This window comes from Lichenostomus cassidix, chromosome 1 (assembly GCF_008360975.1).
Source record: "Lichenostomus cassidix isolate B80296 chromosome 1, HeHo_3.0, whole genome shotgun sequence".
Classification (NCBI taxonomy): Eukaryota; Metazoa; Chordata; class Aves; order Passeriformes; family Meliphagidae; genus Lichenostomus; species Lichenostomus cassidix.
The window spans coordinates 110,443,338-110,461,357 of NC_139479.1; the positions used below are offsets into that span (position 1 = coordinate 110,443,338).

Below are 18,020 nucleotides of genomic sequence, written 5' to 3' on the forward strand. Positions count from 1 at the left end.
CGACACCTCCCGCCGCTCCTGCGCCAGCGGGGGCAGGAGAGGCACCCGGAGGGAGGAGACGTTGCCTTCCCAAGACTTGCAAGGCTCCCCCGCACTGCCCCTGGCCCCCAGCTCACCCCCACTCCCTCTCCCCAGCCAGCAGGGACGGCGGTTCCACAGATGGTTGCCATGGGTTACACCGGCACCGCAGATACTCCCTTCCGAAATAGCAGCGCTAATTGAAAGCAGGGGCTCCGCGCTGTCACGTCAAGGTTTGCTCCGGCAGGCTCACGGTGCTTGGGGCAAGCACAGCTGGAGCTCCCTCCCCAGCACCGGAGGGGATGTAGGCCCCAAAACCTCCCCACAGCTCAGGGGGCCTCTCAGCATCCTCACAGCCCATGTGAGGGGACTAGCTGCTTGCCCACAGCTTGGCCCAGCAGAGAGGGCCCTCCTAGCACGAAGCCTGCAGGATAGTGCCAAAAGATGGGGAGGATGATGGAGGAACAGTGACCCTTGGCAGGCAGAGGCCCCACCGTGCAAGGAGCACAAGGTAGCAATACCTGAGGCCTGGGTAACCTTGGTGGTCAGCAGCAGAGTTGTGAGCACATCCCAGCTCTCCTGGGCACGGCTCTGTGCTCGTGTTCCCTGCGGTGAAACAGTGCTTTCAGAGGAATTCAGTGGGGCTTTTCCAGGTGTTTGCCACGCTGACAGAAAGCCAGCGGGATGACTGCAGCAGAGGGGATGGTAATTAGAGAGGCGGGGTGCTGGAGGAGGTGTGTGGTGGGGCACGTCAGGGAGCAGCAGTAGGCCTCGTTTTAACCTATTCCTTTTTAAAGATGATTAGAGCACGATCAATAGGCTTGCGCAACTTAGATAGCATAACCTGCTGCCACCAATTAAGAGAGAGATTTCGGTTCTGCAGAGGGCTCAACACGTAGCACGGACTGTCACTACATTACAGATTCTGCAAGCAAGAAGGAAAGCTGGTCTCCTGCTCAGGGGAGACTGCTTCACTCCCATTCTCCATCCCACCCTCGGGGGCTTCCTGGCTGCTTTTCAGGCTCTGTTTTCCCTGTGCTGCCCAGGGCTGCTCTGAAAACGAGCTCACCTCTGCTTGGTAGACATGGGGTACAGCAGGGGTGAGCACAGGCGGGTCTGTGCAGCACTGTTCTTGCAGCCTGAGCATTAGCAATGCTGTTTCTGCATTATTACACATCTCATCTATTCCACTCCTACACCAGTAATGTTTTACCCAGGGCTGCACCACTTTGCATACAGATAAGACTTTGCCTCTTAGGTGGCAGAGAGCCCATTCAGTGTATCTCTCCTTGTGTTATCCCTTCCAAAGGTTCAGCTCTGCCTTCCTTGATGCCAAACAAACCATCTTACCTCCCACTGGTTCAATCCAAAGCACCTCTGGGTTTGGTCATCTGTGCTGCAGGTGTCTCCAAGATTTTATCAGGGTTTCTTGGTGTTTTATGTGAGCCCAGAGGGACATTGGCAAAACTCTGCTGCCAAAATCTGGGCCTCAAGGCTACCTTAGCATCTCTTCTTGTCACATACCTAAAATCTGAAAGTATAAAAGAGGTAACTTCAATATTTTTAATTTATCAATCATTTTGGTGTTGCACAGTCTTGTTGGGAAATTTGGTGCCTTTCCAGCACTGGTCCTCTCATTTCATTGCCCCGACTCTGCAGGCTCCACATTGCCCTTACTCCATGGACTCCTTATGAGATTTGCAAGAAGTTCTGCTTCAAAAAATAAAATTAAAAAAAAAAAAAAACCAACCGACCAACAAAGAAGTGCTATTCAAATTATTCCTGTGCAATCTTAACAAGCTGTCTTAGCTGCTGCAGGGTTTGCTTTGCCCTCCACTTGCACAGACAAACTTTGGAGGGCAACACTGCTCACATTACAGAAACCCATCAGCAGACAGAACAGTGTAGCTAGCACAAGCAGGTTATCAGATTAGTTCTGCATAAGGCACCAATGACATCAGGAATGTGACATCATCTGTGACATCTGGAAGGCATCAGAGTGCCCGCAGTGCAGAATGAAGTATCTTGGCAGCACTGCCGGGGAATTAATACTGATTGCAGTGTGATCACAACAGGCGACAGCGTGCCGGAGTGTAGAGGCATTATGTGATGCACTGGAGGTTGACCAGTCTTTGACACATAGGCTCCTAAATGCCATCCCATGTGCTATACTAACAGAAAAGTATTCTGCTGCTAGGAAGGCTCAGAGGAAGTTTGACTTAGCAAAAACTGAAAGAGTTTAAGATGTTTTTCCTGGCCAAACATCAGCTAAGGCTGTATAAAATCCCCTTCTACGAGTATCCTAGGAGGTATAATGACCACAGTGGGAGAGTAATTGCATCCAGACACCAAAAGGAGAATTGATAAATGGAGCAAGATGAAATTGAGTTAAAAAAAAAGGAAGAAAAAAAATAGATAAAGATTTTCCTAACACGAAAATCTGTTGAGCCAGAGAGTAAGGAAGCTCCCCTGCTTGAGCCATTTAAGAATAGACTAGAGAATATGGCCTACATTGCTCTCTAGAGCAGAGCAGAGAGTACACACCAAGAAACAGATATTTTTCTTTAGTCACAAGCCCATGGGGATGGCAGCCTTTTACCTCACTTTTTACAGCCACCAATGAACCAACATTGGATTTCCAAGTCTACCTAGCTCAAGTCTGGCAGGGCGCACACAAACTTTAGGGAAAGTAGCCAAATCTTACAGCACAGCCTTGCCAATTGCTCCCCAGAGCAATCATCTCTTCATCTCCAAGGCACATGCTGCAGTGTGGAGCTGGGAGCAGCATGGCCATGGCCTCTTGGCTGGCTGGCTGAGCAGGCACATCTCATTAACAGGGATTCATCAGCACCATTGTTAATAATGCAGGAGCTGTCTGTCTCTGGGGGAGTTCCTCAGCAAAAACTGCACTGCTTCTGTATTTCAGACACAGCCTCTGCTGGTGTGATGGATTTCCATGCTGACAAAGCATTTTGGTTATTTGTTATTCTCAAGAGGCATCTCAATGCTGAGCAGTGGCTGAGCCAAGAGGTACACCCAGAACAGAGGAGAGAAAAGCCAGTCCTGTGCCTGTCATGGACCCAGCCCTGTCTCAGCATCAGCAGGAACCAGTATGATTGCTGATGAGAGTGCTTTGGTCCTGAGGTCATCTCTGGAGAAGGCAAGAGTAGGAGTTCAGCCTGTCCTGGCATTATCCTCTGTCCAGTCACTCCACTGTAGGGAGAGGGATGAGCACACAGTGGTCCTGCTATCTCTGACCTCCTCCCCTTTTAGGATGATCTCCCTGGAGCCTTCATCATGGCCCTTACATCCCTGCCAGCAGAAGAACTGCAGCTGGGGCCAGACTCTCACAATAAATCACTTCATCCTTCCAGTATTGCAGCCCATATAAAGGATGAAGCAGATGTTGTAATTCCCTGTTAGAGTCACTTGCAAGCCTTATTTTGCCAATGCCCGCTTGTGTGTGGCAGCACATGGGATAAGGGGGAATTTCATGATGCATGACAGGGATGCAGTCCCATGCCCTCTCTAGGGATGGCCTGCCCACTGCCAGTCTGGGAGCTCTGGAGTCTCCTGATGGAAGAGGTGCCCTTTAACATTCACCCTGAGAAAAAGCCTAATAGGAAGAGACTTCAAGTGAGCAACCTTGCAAAACAGCCCATAAACCCCCCCACACAAAACCAAGAGAATCCCTCAAACTGCCCTTTGGCAGCTGCAGGCTGCTCTCCAGCCAGGCATCTTTGGGCATGCATAGAAGCAATCCCAAAAAAGTAACTGCCAGGGCCTGTACAGAGGAGTTCCCCAGGAAGCATGAACCTCCAGCCAGGACAGTATGCTTATTAAAAGCAAAATATTTGAATGAAGTGAGATCAAATCCACTGCCATCCCCGGGGAGGAGTGAGAACCTCCAGGCCTCTCATATCCAGGTCTGGAAGGTGGAAACAGCTGCACTTCCTGGCTCACCTAGGGGGGCATCACACACTGGGATGGGTCTGGGAGAGGACAGCTCTCCTCTCCAATGTGGGCAGGTGTTTTACTGGAATGACCATGGGTACCCAGCAGCCAACTCACATGCAGGAGGGGTACATGAGCTGTCCAAGCTCTGGTACCAGCACAGAGGTGACATCCCTGTGCCCTTAGCCATGACAAAGAGCAATGATGGCTGCATGGATCAGCCTGTCACCTGGGACTTTGCCATACCTCTCACCCTGCCATAGACACATTCTTGCTGATGGGACCAGTGGGGCAAAGACAAGAAACATATCCAGCTTCAGGTTAAGCTTGGCCTCTTCGTGCAATGCAAGTTCTTGGGACCACCCTCATTTCAAAGCACACTTTGTAGGTCATCTGTAGAAAGATGAGACCTCCCTTTCTGACATGTAGTGCTCATGGATGGGCAGCCCTAGTGTGAAGTGGTGTGATTCCCTGCCTAAGGAATAAAGGCAGTGCCATCCTGGTCACGCTCAGATGAGTATCTCTCTCCTTTTTGCAGTTAGACCAGCAAAATTAGAGGGAAGCATTGCTTACAGCTCCCTCTGAAAGCTCTAGGGAAACTAACAATGTGGTTGTGAAGCCCTGCAAAAATTCAAAATATTGTGATGACTTCAGTGGGGAGGAAGAAAAGCCCTTACCTCTAAGTCTGGTAAACTCCCAGCCAGCTGCAGAGAGGGACAATGGCCCTGATGCACATGGATATCTTGGAGGACACAGGGAGGATGTCAGAACAACTGTGGGGCCAAGCTGGCTCAGCTGCCTGGGAGGAGATTTATCAGCTGATTGTATATTTCTGTAAGAAGCCAAGAGCAGTGTGGATGGGAGCTTTGTGCATCATTTTTCTGAGGATCTGGGAAGTTCACCCTCTTCTATCCCAGGGCTCCAGCACTGGCTGGGGCAAGGAACAGTCTCAGGCTGCACTAGCAGGCATTGTTGGTGCCTGAAAACCCTCTGCTCTCCTCTCCACTCTAGCAGTGCTGCTAAGTAAACCATATCCAAACATAGAAAACTGGCTAGCTTGGGTTTGGGAAAGCACCCAAGAACTCAGATCATTTCCATTCCCTCATCACACCCACAGAAAACTCACAAGCTCTCCATCCCAGTGCACCAGGCACTTTACGTGCCAGGCTTTGAGAAATTGCCATGCATTCTTATTTTGGCTAGATAATAGCACAACAGCACTAGCCTTTCACCATTGGAAAAAGAGAAATATAAGGAAACCACAGAAAAGAGTAATGTGAAAAACACCATCACAGTCTTCCTAAAAAGGTACAAACATAGGCACCAGTCTGAGCAGAAGATCTTATTTTCTAACCTCTACCCACTAATGTAGTAACTTGGATTCCTTGAACTCTTTATCTGTGCCTGGCAGCCCACAAGAGTCATGCCTTGTTCCCACAGGGACTTTCCAGTTCAGTGCTTGGTAGAGCATCCATTAAAGACCCTCAATTTCTGTGGAACCTTTGAATTTGTGTGCTCCCAGACACTGCCTGAGGCTCCCTGGGGAAGCTTGTGGGCCACTGGCGGCAGGAGGACTCGGCTGCTCCCATTTCCCAGGCCGAGGTGGTGCAGGAAGACAATGAACAATTGTTCTTCCCCCATCAAAGCTGTGAAATCCAGGACTTAGTAAAGTAATGGTGAAAGCAGTACGAGATCTTCCAAGACACTTATGGGAACACTTACCAGGTGCCCACTGTTGATTCAAGCTCTGGAAAGACCCATTTTCTCTGGTGGTTTCCTGAAACAGGGAGAGGGGGAGCAAGGTTCATCCTGCCAGAGGTTAAAGTTGGGAACAAGGAGGCAGAGAACAAGCCCTCGCTATCAGCCCTGCTGCCGGGACTGTACGTGCCTGCTTTCAGAGGCCAGATGCTGCCAGGCAAATGAAGATCTCCTTATGTTTGTTTTAAAGCTGGAAGAATCTCTTGAGATAAACATTCTAAATTAAAGATAAAAGTGCTGTGGGTTTGCTGGCAGCCTCTGTCCCCCTCCCCAGGGATAAGCTCTTGTGGGAGGTTCACATGCATCTTTCAGCCACATGCCCTGTCCAAGCGTTGCACCCAAGGTTCCCTCTCTTCAGGGGGCTTGAGAGGTAACAAAATCCCTCTGCCCCATTGCCTCGGCTCCCTCTGATGGCAGGTTCACCCAGAGCAGTGCAGTGTCCCAGTTTTCATTTTCAGGATCTCTTGGGAGGATGTTAAATCCCAGCTAGTCCTGGCTGTATTTAAAGTGATTGTAATTCACATGGATTGGGCTGTGGTTATAAGCTGAATTACATTCTGATTTAGCAGGAGGGATTAAGGCTCTGCATTTTAACTTATTAACCCAATCCAAGTTAGGAGATTCCCTCTTGTTGCCCTGCTAAGCTCCTGCACAAGGAAAGGCAAGGCTACAGAGGGGATGGAGTGGGATGGGAGGGCTGTGCCCAGGCTGTGTCACAGCTCCTGGGGCAGGTGAAAAGTGGGGAAAAGAAAGCACAAAAAACAAAAAAAAACCCCAAAAAACCCCCAAAAAAACAAAAAACAAAAAAAAAAAAAGAGCTACAGAAGTTGTTTAGTATTCCCTCCACACAGGGAATTCACTTTGTGTTAAACCTGGTGGAAAGGAGGTACATGAGTGGTTAATTCCCCATCCCCAGCCAGCAATCAGGGAGGTGTCTGCTGCTTGCCATTGCTGCTCCAGCCTGGGCCAGCTCTACACCAGTTGTCTCCCTCCCCATACCTCTCACTGGAGACACCTGCAAGAGTTAACTCCTGTCTCTGGTCCATACCAGCAATGGGACAACTGGAGGAGATTCGCTGCTTGGGGTGAAATGAGCTGCTCCAGCCTGGCACACAAACGCTTCCTGTCACCGCAGCTCCTGCGCAGGAAACCCTGCACCTCCAGACCCAGGGTTCACCCACTTGGCTTCTCTCTCATGCCATCAGACAGACAATTGAAAACAGCCCAGGCACACTCCAGAAAACTTCACTCCATTTAATATTTAATGAAAACCCAGTGTAACTGTCATGTCCTTTTCTGTTTTCTCTCACTAACACTGCTGGCTGCACAGGTATCTGTGTGTAAACAGAGCCTGTCTCCTTTCCAGTTGGTTGCATCTCTCCGGCTCGGGGCACAGCTTGTGATACCTGTACTCACCTTCAGAGGAACTCCTGGGGCAGCCCTGCCATGCACAGCACGACTCACTGCACAGTGACCTCACCAATTCAGGCATCTGAGGGCATCCCAGCTCAGCCCAGAGAGACCAGGGGATGGCAGGCTCTGGAAATCCCACCCACCGTCAGGGAATGGCAAAACTGCAGTGATGCTGTGGCATCACCCTTACCCCTGTGCCATGAGCCTGATGCTGCTCCCCCAGTGCTTTCATCTCCAGGCCCTGCAATTATTGGCAAGGAAGGAGGGAAGGCACTGCACTTTCATCCCCTGCCTGTGCTGAACTGCTGGGTTGTAACACATCCTAGTTGTCCCCAAGAGTGAGATGCAGCCAGAGCTGGGTAGATGATAACAGTAGAAAAAGTGGGATGTGTATTTATGAAATGGTTTTTCATCATGCAACGGAGCAGCAAATAGCAGGGGGAGATCACCAGAGGGTGGTGGTCAATGGACACCATCAATGTCCACTGATGTCCCCAACATAAGATGGATAGGGACCTGTTGGAGCAAGTCCTGAGGAGGTCACAAAGATGATCAGAGAGCTGGAGCACCTCTCCTATGAAGACAGGCTGAGGGAGTCAGCCTGGAGAACCTGGATGATTCAGCCTGGAGAAGAGAAGGCTCTGCAGAGACCTTATTGCAGCCTTTCAGTACTCAAAGGAGACCTCCAAGAAAGATGGGTACAGACTTTAGCAGGGCCTGTAGTGATAGCACAAGGAGTTTTAAACTGAGGAGTGTCACTTTAGATTAGACATAAGGAAGAAGGTTTTCACCATGAGGATGGTGAAACACAGGAACAGGTTGCCCAGAGAGTTAGATGCCTTATCCCTGGAAACATTCATGGTCAGGTTGGATAGGGCTCTGAGCAACATGATCAAGTTGAAGCCATCCATGCTGATGGTGGGGGGGTCAGAGCAGATGACCTTTAAAGGTCCTTTCCAATCCAAATTGCTCTGTGGTTCTATTAATAGAAAAGTTTGATGCTTGTCAGTATTTTCAATTTAGTTTAAAATAATTTTCTTTTCAAAAAAACCCCAAACCCCCCAAACCCAGCATGAACAGAAAATGTTAAAAAGGCAGTTTCCTTCCATCCTTGCAGCTGCTTCACAGAGACATCTCTGAACTATTGCCCTGAGTCCAGGGGAGACCTTTGGAGCAGGGCTTACACTGTCATTTGGAAACTGGCACCAGACTGAGGCCCAAGAGCACAGTTGCTGTTCTTCATATGAATGCAAAGCTGAGTTACTGGGCTCTGTGAGAACCTTAGGGCCCTGTGGGGAACTGAGGGCTTTGCCCAGGAAGGCTGGAGAAGATCTGTGTTCCACTGCACTAAGGTTTTCGCTGCCCAGCATACCACAGTGAACTCAATCCAGGGCAGGATGAAGGAGTTCTTTAAAAGGACAGGGCTACACCCTATGCTCCCCATCCTCTTGAACCACAGTCAGCCCAAGCCCTAATGGGTCAGGGTGGCCACAGACCAGGACAGGGACTCTTCCCCAGAGAGCCAGCTGCCACTGATGGGATGATGCTAAGGCATACTCTTGGATCTGCCGGCTGGAAAGCTCTCCCTGCTGCATGCCTCAACAACAGCAAATTTACTTAAAGAAGAAGAAAATGGCTTAACTAATCTTTGGTCACCCAGCTTTACTTCTGCCGCTGACACAGCAGGAGGTACTCGCAAGCCCAATGGCTTTATTTATTTAAGTGTATTGATTTTAGCCTAGATTGGAAGAAAACAGGCGGATAAAGGGCAGGAAATTCCTCAGCTGTGAGAACCACACAGAGTACTAGAAATCAGATTTAAACTAGCAGATGAAAATACATTTGCCAGAACAAGGTAATGAATCATTCTGCCAGGAGCACAGAAATCTGGCCAGAAGCCAAACCCTGCCCACTTAAAAGCAGCAATTTGGGGTATTAAGCGATGACTGTGTTCCTATCGCTGACCATCATTTAATATAGCAGCAGTGCTCAGTGGCTCCCAACCAGAACTCAGAGCCTGCTGCACAAAACCAGAGCAAAACCCTCAGACCTTCCCCCAAGACCTTATTTAAAATCAATGGCCTCAGAGTCAATCAGATTCAATGAGGGAGGGCTAAGCAAGAAGAATGGAGGATGACAAACCACACCAGAAGATGTGTACTCAGCTATCAGGGCCGTGCATGATGGCAGAAAACCACAAAATGCACCAAGACATGCAGGAAAATGACAAGGGGAAGATTTTTGGAGGGCAATATTTTGTTCTTGTGTCAGCTCTGATTATCTCATTAACTTCTTTTTGATAGCCTGGTGTCTGGAACTCTACAAGAGAGGTCACCAGGTTTGTTGCCACAGATCTTCCTGTAGCTGCTGGTGCAGTGTGACATTGTCCTGTGGAGATGGGCAGGCAAAGCCAGACACCTGAAGGGAATCCTAAAGTTAAGTCCCAGGGGTAGTCTCTGAAACCAGTTCCTACCTCCTCTGCCAGCAGGAAGACCTTGAACAGTCCAGAATGAGAATCCAGGCTCCAGGTGCAAACCTTCTCCTTCTACAGAAACCAGAGCCTGCAGACTCAGAAGATATGCTGATGCACCCATCCTGTGAACAGAAATGTGCTGTAGAAGCTCACCCCATGGTGGAGAGCCTGTCCCCAAAAGCTGAGGGCCTCGAGTTTCCTGTTTGCAGGGGTAACAAGAGGCTGTTTTCTGTAGAAGGGACAACATAACCAAAGCCAGGAGAGGGGCAGCATTCAGCAGAAAAAGGGAGCAGAGGGAGCACCAAGACAGGCACCATCTAGGAGCATGTTTCAAAGGAAGTCGCTTGCATAGTGTGGCAGCAGAACAGAGCACAACTTTCTCCCAGCTGTACAGGGAAATGTAAAACATTTTAAGGTGAAGTTTTGCATGGCTAACAGGCTGTGGACTGCCATGCCTATACTCACACTGTATGCGAGGATCAAACAAGCTTACCAGAACCTACAATTCTGCACCCTCAGAGGGAACAGGAGCAGGCAGGGAGAGCCTCCCGCACACACCCCATCTCCCCATGTCTGCTGCTGTGAAATGCCCTGTAGGCAGGTGACTCCCAGCTACAGAGGAGACTCATTTCTGTCTTGCAAGGGCAGAAGGGATTCTCCCCAGCAAGGTCAGGCAGGTTATTATCCCAGCTAACCAATATTCCCACAAACACTCATTACTCACTGCTCTGCAGGCACTGCAAAGGGCAAAGTTTGTCCCTTTGCTGAAAACAAAGATAGGAGCATCCGATCAGATTTTTGCAATCTGAAGCCCCAGTGACCAGTCTAAGCCTGAGGCAAACACACAGCAGGAAGCAGCTTTGGGAAAACCATATCATCTCTGTGGAGCCAGAATTCAAACAGAGATATGCAAAACCAAGGCACCTTTCAAGCATCTATTCGTTACACATGTGATAATCGATGTGCTGAATTGCAAAGATATTTTCTTAAGCAAATTGTTGATTTGCCTCCCTGGTAAACCACAGGTGAAAGACACCCAGTCTGCCCTTTGCAAGAGCATCCATTTACCCCAGAGCTAGAGGGCTGGGTGTTTTCACAGGACCTCCAGCTTCCCCTCACACCTGAGCGAGGCTGGGGAGGAACGCTCTGTTCTCAGAGACAGGGGGAGCTGCCTTATCACTTGGCAGGGGTTTGCACAAGCCTTATTCTCAGTCAACACAGGTTTTCAGGCTCTCAAGCTTTGTTTTGAATTCTGTATTCAGGACAAGTCCAAAACTTCAGAGCAGCTGCAATCTAAAGGGGCAGATTGATCTGCTCTTGCATCACAGTTGCACTCAAGCAGTAGTTTCTTATAAGGAAAGGCGCTCTGATGCAGTTCATCCAGCACGGTGGGAACTTGGTTAAAATGCTAATCTGCAGGCAGGGTTAAGATTGAGCTGTATTTTAATCTGCCATTTTTCAGATGCCACCAGACGTGATAAAAATCCCCCAAACTATGGATCTAACCTGTCAAACCTGCAGCTTGCCCTCAAAGAAGTCAGTGGGAATTGTACACACTCAGCACTTCTGGAGAAAGACAGACAGGCCATGGAAGTCCCTGAGCAGGCAGTAGGTCAGCCTGTGTTGAAATGGACAGCTATTTTCTTTACACAGAGGGACCACCACATTGCACATGGTGCCCCTGAAATGTGTGCCTTGGTAGTGTGGGGAGGATTTTTATCCTGCCAGCACTGCTTGGATTGGGGCCCAGGTTGCGCACCTTAACAAATCCTCAAAATTAACCATGGGCAAATTTCACTTTGTAACAAAACCTAATGCTGGCAGAGTTTTGCTTCATTTTGAATGCTGCTGATTTCACTCTTCAAGGCCTTGACCAATTGGGAGAAATTGGCAAAGGGCTCAGTTTAGCACTGCACACAGAACTGTGCTCAGCCAGGATGTGATGCAATGACAATGAATGGAGAAAAGCATTTTTAAATTATTTAAATACATCCTCTTACCCAGTACCTTTGCCTCAGAGGATGTAAGGGTCCAGGCTCTTATTTGCAACAAAAGTACTGTGAAAAGGGCCACCAAAGTTGAGTACCATGCCCAGCACTCAAAGCCTGGAGGAGAAGGTCTTTTCAGGATGCCACTAAACAGCAGTTTACTGAAGCATTTCACTCGTGTACCCTGCATCTCACAGCTGGGTTTTTTAGAGGAGCTGGATAACCAGAGCACTCCAAAACCCTAAGTCACAGAGAGAGCACCCCAAACTCCTCTGCCTCTGAGACATCTTCCCAGATTTCTGTAAACCTGGCCTCTTTTCCTCAGTACTTTACATTTCTGGGCATTTCTGGACTCTTGTTAAGCTCTGAAGTTCTGCTGAGAAAATGCTCCTTTAATGAGAGGCACAGCACACAGCTGAGAGCCTTCATGGCTTCCAGAGGGGTAGGAATGGCACTTCCAAAGTGTCCAACACCAGCAATGTCTCAAAACCAAGCAACACCTGACAGACACACAAAAATCCCAAGTTCTTGCAAGTTTACTTACAAATGCTGCTGAGCTGCCTGCAAACAGCCTCTTCAGACACCTTGCAAAGGCTCCTGAAGAACCTCCTTGCTGCTGATGCACACAGCTGGTTTTTCCCACAGCAGCAGGCAGCAATCCTGCCACAGGGTCTCAGGTCAATGTGGGCTCTGTCATCCTGCCCCAGCACTGCCCCAGAGTGCTCCTGCTAGCTGCTGGTGGTGGGGAGGCTCGAGCATCTCCAGAGGTGGGAGGACTGGGAACAAGTACGTCAGCCTACAGGAAAAAAGCTTGTGGGACTGAATCCAAAACTTGAGGAGGGTGGTCTGAACCCACCTTTGCTTAAAGCAGCCTGGAAGTGAACAAAGAATGGGGTTTTGCTAAATGCTGAAGTGGCTGGCAGCAGAGAAACAAATTCTGGCAGGGGAGAATTTATCCTCTAAGCTTGTTATCCTGTCAAAAGAAGAAATGAGGTTAGTTGAGGCTCATTTGTTTGCAACGAACTCCTGTCTCTTACTATTTATCACTGTATGAGATTACCAGCTGACTTAAACCAAGTGCATCAGAGTTACAATGGCAGTGCAGAGAGAGGGCAGAACATCACCTGTCCCTGTCCCTCTCTGCACCTCCAGAGCCCCCAGAACATGGTCTCTCCAGTCTCCACCATGGGCCATGGAAGCTCAGGCATCAATGGTCATTTCAGGGGGGAAATGTTTGCTTGGGACCACCAGTCTCAGGTTTGGTTGTGGGATGAGTGAACATTTCCTGCAGCACTGAGTCCTCTTCAGCATCCTCTCTGCTTCCCCAGAGCCCAGGTTTCTCCCTTGTGCACACCAGAAGGAGCAGGGGGACTAGACGAATAATCACACCTTCAACTGCCTTTGGAGACAGAGGATATTGAGTACCACAGGTCACACATCCCATTTTCCTTGAGGGCTGCCCAGTCCTGAGCATCAGGTACACTCCCTGGCTGAGGAGAGCCCCACACTAATGCTGTGTGGAAGAAAGATGCAGCAAAACTCCTGCTCCAAAGGATGTGGGGGCACACAGTGAGGCAGCAATAAGTCCGGAGAGACCACAACAAAATTCCCAAGAGTTTCACGGTGGTAAGCGATGGCAGAGGATGGGAATATATTTAACTGGCTCAGCTAGCCTTGTGGGCCTTCCCTGATGAGATGACACAATTATTTGACACATATCACACCTACCACTTGACTCCAAGGCTTGCTCCAAGTCAGCTTTAGGGAGGACTGTTGTAAGGCATTTGACATGCGACTGTACAACACTCTGATTAAAAAATCAGCAGTACATAATATCAATAAACCACACGTTAACTACATTAAGAGCTGGCTGACAGATCTCAACAAGTAATTGTCAGTGGTGAATCATCTACAGATGGGAGTATTTCAAGCAGGGTTCTTTGGGGAGCTGCTTGAGGCCTGACACTTTCCAGCATTTTCATCACTGGGAAACAAATGCAAATCTCAGTGCTGTTACAGTGCATAAATGACAAAGAGATTCAAAGTGATGAATAATGAGGAGCACAGGGCAACCATGCAAAGCGATCTCTACAGTTCAGTGAGCAAAGCCCACTTAAATGGCTTTTTACTACAAAAAGCTGTTCCTGGAATAAGAAATTCCAGGCAGACTCCTAGGGTGCTATGACTGGAAAGCAGAGGCTCTAGAAGGGGTTTTTGAGTTCATGACAGCACATGAACTAACAGTATAAAGCTGTGGCAAGAGGTAATGGACATTCCACTGGGAATAATGAGGAAGCAAGTCACAGACACCTGTGATCCATGTAGGTAACACAAATCCCAACTCATTTCCTCCCATGTGGTAACAATACTGAAAGTATTGCTGGAAGAAGAGGATATAGAAAGGAGCCAAATGATCTCAGTGCTCCAGGGGGAATACCCCTCAAAGCTGTTCAGCAGACATGCAAAGCACTCAACTTATTTTGTTTATTAAAAAAAAAAAAAATGAGAGTTGACCTTAAAGGAAAGAAATATCAGGTCAAGTTCTCAGTGACGAGGAGGATCAGGAATGAAAGAGGAAAGGTACAAAGGTTGACAGGGAGGAGAATTTCAATATGGACATTTCCAGTAAAAGGTTGATGTGCTCTAACTGGGTGAAGGAGACAGTGACACAAACTCCAAATCCAAACTTGAAGGGAGCTACCAGAATAAAACAAAGGGCTGATAGCAGAGGTTTCTAAAGGATCTAGCAAGCAGGGCAGGAAGAAGAAATGTGGTACTAGAAGACTGAAAAACAGCATGTGATAGATACACAGACCTGATCACATGGGCAGGACATAAGCCTTGCATACCTCCTGAGAAGGGAAGGCCTAGATGGAAGGCAAAGGTAAATCTAATTCAGAGGCAATGTGGGTTTTACAATAGGTAAGTCATGTTCTACACAGATGGCACTGCTTTGGTGAAATACATCCCTAGACAAAGGCATGGCAGCAGATCTCATCTGTCTGGACTCCACAGAAAAATGCCTGCTAGTGGAAAATTAACAGTTAAGCCAGCAAAGCTGAGGATTAGTGCAAGCACTGGAAGATGAGTAGCAACCTGACTAGAAAGGAACTGGTAGCGGGCAGCATTGAAAGGAGGACAGGATGAAACTCCTTTCAGTCTGCTGGTTTTTGTGTTTCTTGGTTTTTAAAACAAACTTAGCACAGAAAAAACAGATGAATGCTAGTGCAATATTTTGGTGACAAAGGGGAAATCATTGCCCGTAGGGTGGAATACTGAAATTCACAGGAAGGAATAGATCACTGTGAGGAGCCAGGCAACTAAAAACAAATAAGAGGCAACAGCCCAGAAGCTAAGGTCTGACAGCCAGGAACAAATAGCTTGAATTCCTCTCACTCACTAAGAGAACAACAGCTGAAACTAGAGGTGGAAAAAAAGAGACTCAGGTTCTTTAGCATGCTTTCCCCTGCTGGTTTCCTACCTGACTTAGTGCTGGGCTGGATGGGACTGCCTGAGAGGCACAGGTATGGCCTTGCATGGGTTTAGCCTTGCCCTTCAGAGTGAGGCTGTATCCTCTGCCATCTGTGTGCCACCCAGTAGTCTCCCCCATGACAGCTCTCTTCCGGGGCTGTTCTCCTGAGGTCATGCTTGCAGCACAAGGTTCATGTTGTATGTTAAAAGGAGTTGAGTTTTCACTGCAGCCCTGTAGAGCAGAGGGAAAGAGTGGTGAGACTCTGACACAGAGATACCCACCAGTCCTGCTAGTACAAAATGCAGAGGTAATGAGTTTTGTTACGTTGATTTGCTCAGACAGCTCTGTACCCCTCCAAAGGAGACTCCAGGATCCAGAGGAACAGCACATGGAGCAGAGGTGGCCAGCTGGGCATCCCTTCATGACTCTGTGTGGGAAGTAAGTGCAGGGCAGACTGCAGGTGTCCACTGAGGCCGGTGGCGTTGCATTTGTCCAGCATAGCAAGACTTTTTATGAACATATTTTTCCTTAGTCTCACTCTGAGAAACAACAGATCCAATTATTGCTGAAGCTTCTGTTTAAAGGAAAAAAAATAAATCAGCCTGGGGCAGACACTTGGCATTGAAATATTCAGCTGCCACACTTGGGGTCTGGCAGTACAATAAGCAACTGAGAGAAAGGCCTCAGTCAGCAATGTCTGACTCTGGTGTTAATGGGGGCACTCCCAGAGGAGCAGCTTGGTGCCACCAGGACTGTGTGGCCACCACAAGCCCAGAGGCTCACTGGCCCTTCTGTGCCCCTTGGCTGAAACCAGAGCTATCAGAGAGTCAGTGTTGCCTTCTGCCAGAATAATGGCACTTCCAGCAACAGGGCTGGGAGGGGGCAGAGGTCTGGCATTGATCGAGAGGTAAGAGCTACTTATTGAATTAAGGCTGTTTCCTGGAGCAGTAAGGCTGTTTCCTGCTCCAGCGATCCCTGTCCATGAGCTGGTTCTCCATAATGGACCTGTCCTACAGTGAGGAACTTCCCACCAAGACCCTCTCAGCTCCAGGCACAGCCACCACAATCTGAATGTCCAGAGCATGAACTGTTCTGGGCAGGCTTCCCTCTTTCAGCTCAGACTTTAGAGCAGCACAGAGCAGCATGGCAGAACACACTGCCCCAGCACACCAAGGCCAAGGATGCTGAGCACAACTGTGGCAGCTCAGGAGCAGAGCTCTCATCCCTGCCTCTTGGGCAGGCAGGAGGTGGGGGACAGACTGGAGCTTGCTTGTGAATCCCCAGAGGCAGCCATTTACTCAGCATTCTCTGCTGCTGGGGGCAGGAATGGCAGAGCCCTTCTAGAAGGGTTTCCAGGGTAGGATGTTGCTTTGTTTTTTTAATGGTGCACATGTGATTTTGACTCAGAGTCATGCCTGGTCTCCCTTTCGGGAGGTGTGTGGTCAAATCCTGGAGATCAAGAGCTTCTCTCAGCCACTGCTGTGTTTGGGGGAGTTCTTCCTCTACTCAGCAGAGGTGGGAAAGCCAGGAGGGCAGACCATGCCCAGAAACTCATCTGGATTGCTGCCTCCCAAGCCAAAGCCTCCAACCACATGTCTGCCACATAACTGCTCTCTCTACACGCGCTGCATCCGGATGAGACAGGATGTCAAGGAGGTCAAGCAAGACGACAGAAACCAGCCCTGATGCTTCTTTCTTTCCCCTTTTGGAAGTGGGGTCAAGACCTTTCCCTCTTTCACCCAAACTTCAAACCCCCCCTCCCCCCCAAAAAAAAACCAACCTCCAAACCAACTGCAACACTTTGTTTCAGGAGAAATCAAAATAATCTGCCAGCTAAAGTTGCGATTTTCTGCGAATAAACACATCCCACTTCCCTGCATGCTACCAAAAGTCTGTTATGATCTACCCAGGACTTCTGATGTGAGGATTTGCAGACATGTTTCCCTGTTGAAAAGCAAACAAAAGTCATGGGTTCTGGCCACAAAGTTTCACACTCTTATAAGCAGTGCATGCCTCAGGTCTCCAGCTTTTGAATAGCTCAAGGCAAAACCTCAAAAACCCAGAAAAAGCAAGGCTGTCTAGACTAGGTGAGTAGAAGGAGGCTGGAGCCTTTAGGGAGAGAGAAAGAGAAGGGGGAGAGCTTTCCAGCTGTCCTCCCAGATGGAGAGAAGTAGAGCAAAGAATAAAAGCTGTGGGTAGGTGATTAGGATCTGATATCAGCCCATGTCCTCTCCACTTCAGTTGTACAACCAGCTAGGCGCACCAGCAAATCAGGGCTGCCCAAAACATCAGCACAAGGCTTCCTGCCAACAGTAGGACAGGCCAGCTGTGCCAGGGCCTTGCCTCTCTCCTTGGAAGGACATGGAAAAGGACAAGGACAGCACTGGAGCAAGCACAGGCAGGAGCAGCTGTTTAACTGTGTGCTTTGATATTGTGTCACCAAGGAGCTGTCTACCTCTGAGCCCTGGGCTTGCTGTCAGGAATGCCCCAGGGAGGAAGGTAGCCAGACCTTGTCCAGACGTCCTGAGACACAGGGCAGGTGAGAACGTTGCCAAGTCATGACAGGCTGTTAATTAAAAATAGTAATAAAGGCGGCAGCATTAACACCCACTGCTCAGAGCGGATGGCATCACCCAGCTCGTGGGACAGCTCCCCCAGTCTGCCCAGAATGTTCCCATCTGAGCAGAGGGACAGGTAATGTCCCCCTCAGTCATGGTAAAGGGGTGCAGGAAAGATCCACAGAGGCCTCACAGCCAGCAGAGCTGCCAATTCTCCACATTTCCTAGGAGCTTTCATAAAAGCCAAAATTTACCTCTGTAGTGTGACCCGGGAATTTGTTGTTCCCTCTCTTCCTTCACACTGCTGTGCAGCTGCCTGCCCTCCTGGAGGCAAGCAGGTTTCTGTGCCAGACCTGCCTCCTCTTCCTTCTGGACCTCGCATGATG

At 49.0% G+C, this 18,020-nt stretch overlaps 1 protein-coding gene and 1 long non-coding RNA gene across 5 annotated transcripts in view; one reads left to right on the forward strand and one right to left on the reverse strand.

Moving 5' to 3' along the window:
* IGSF3 (immunoglobulin superfamily member 3) overlaps positions 1 to 18,020 on the reverse strand; it is a 171,064-nt gene that overhangs the window by 114,508 nt on the left and 38,536 nt on the right. For 2 of the 4 annotated variants that reach the window (XM_085076058.1, XM_085076068.1), the window contains 6 exons: positions 15,401 to 15,650; positions 15,086 to 15,307; positions 12,149 to 12,577; positions 9,617 to 9,738; positions 5,695 to 5,749; positions 1,369 to 1,549 (listed from right to left, as the gene is read on the reverse strand). The gene's annotated coding sequence lies outside the window, so the exon portion shown is untranslated. Of the gene's footprint in view, positions 1 to 116; positions 135 to 1,368; positions 1,550 to 5,694; positions 5,819 to 9,616; positions 9,739 to 12,148; positions 12,578 to 15,085; positions 15,308 to 15,400; positions 15,651 to 18,020 lie in introns of those variants that run through there. The other 2 variants (XM_085076076.1, XM_085076092.1) reach the window with 2 other exon arrangements.
* Positions 51 to 6,162, forward strand: LOC146445552 (uncharacterized). Its single transcript, XR_014855363.1, has 3 exons — positions 51 to 379; positions 2,945 to 3,162; positions 3,292 to 6,162. It is a non-coding gene; the product is annotated as an uncharacterized LOC146445552 (long non-coding RNA).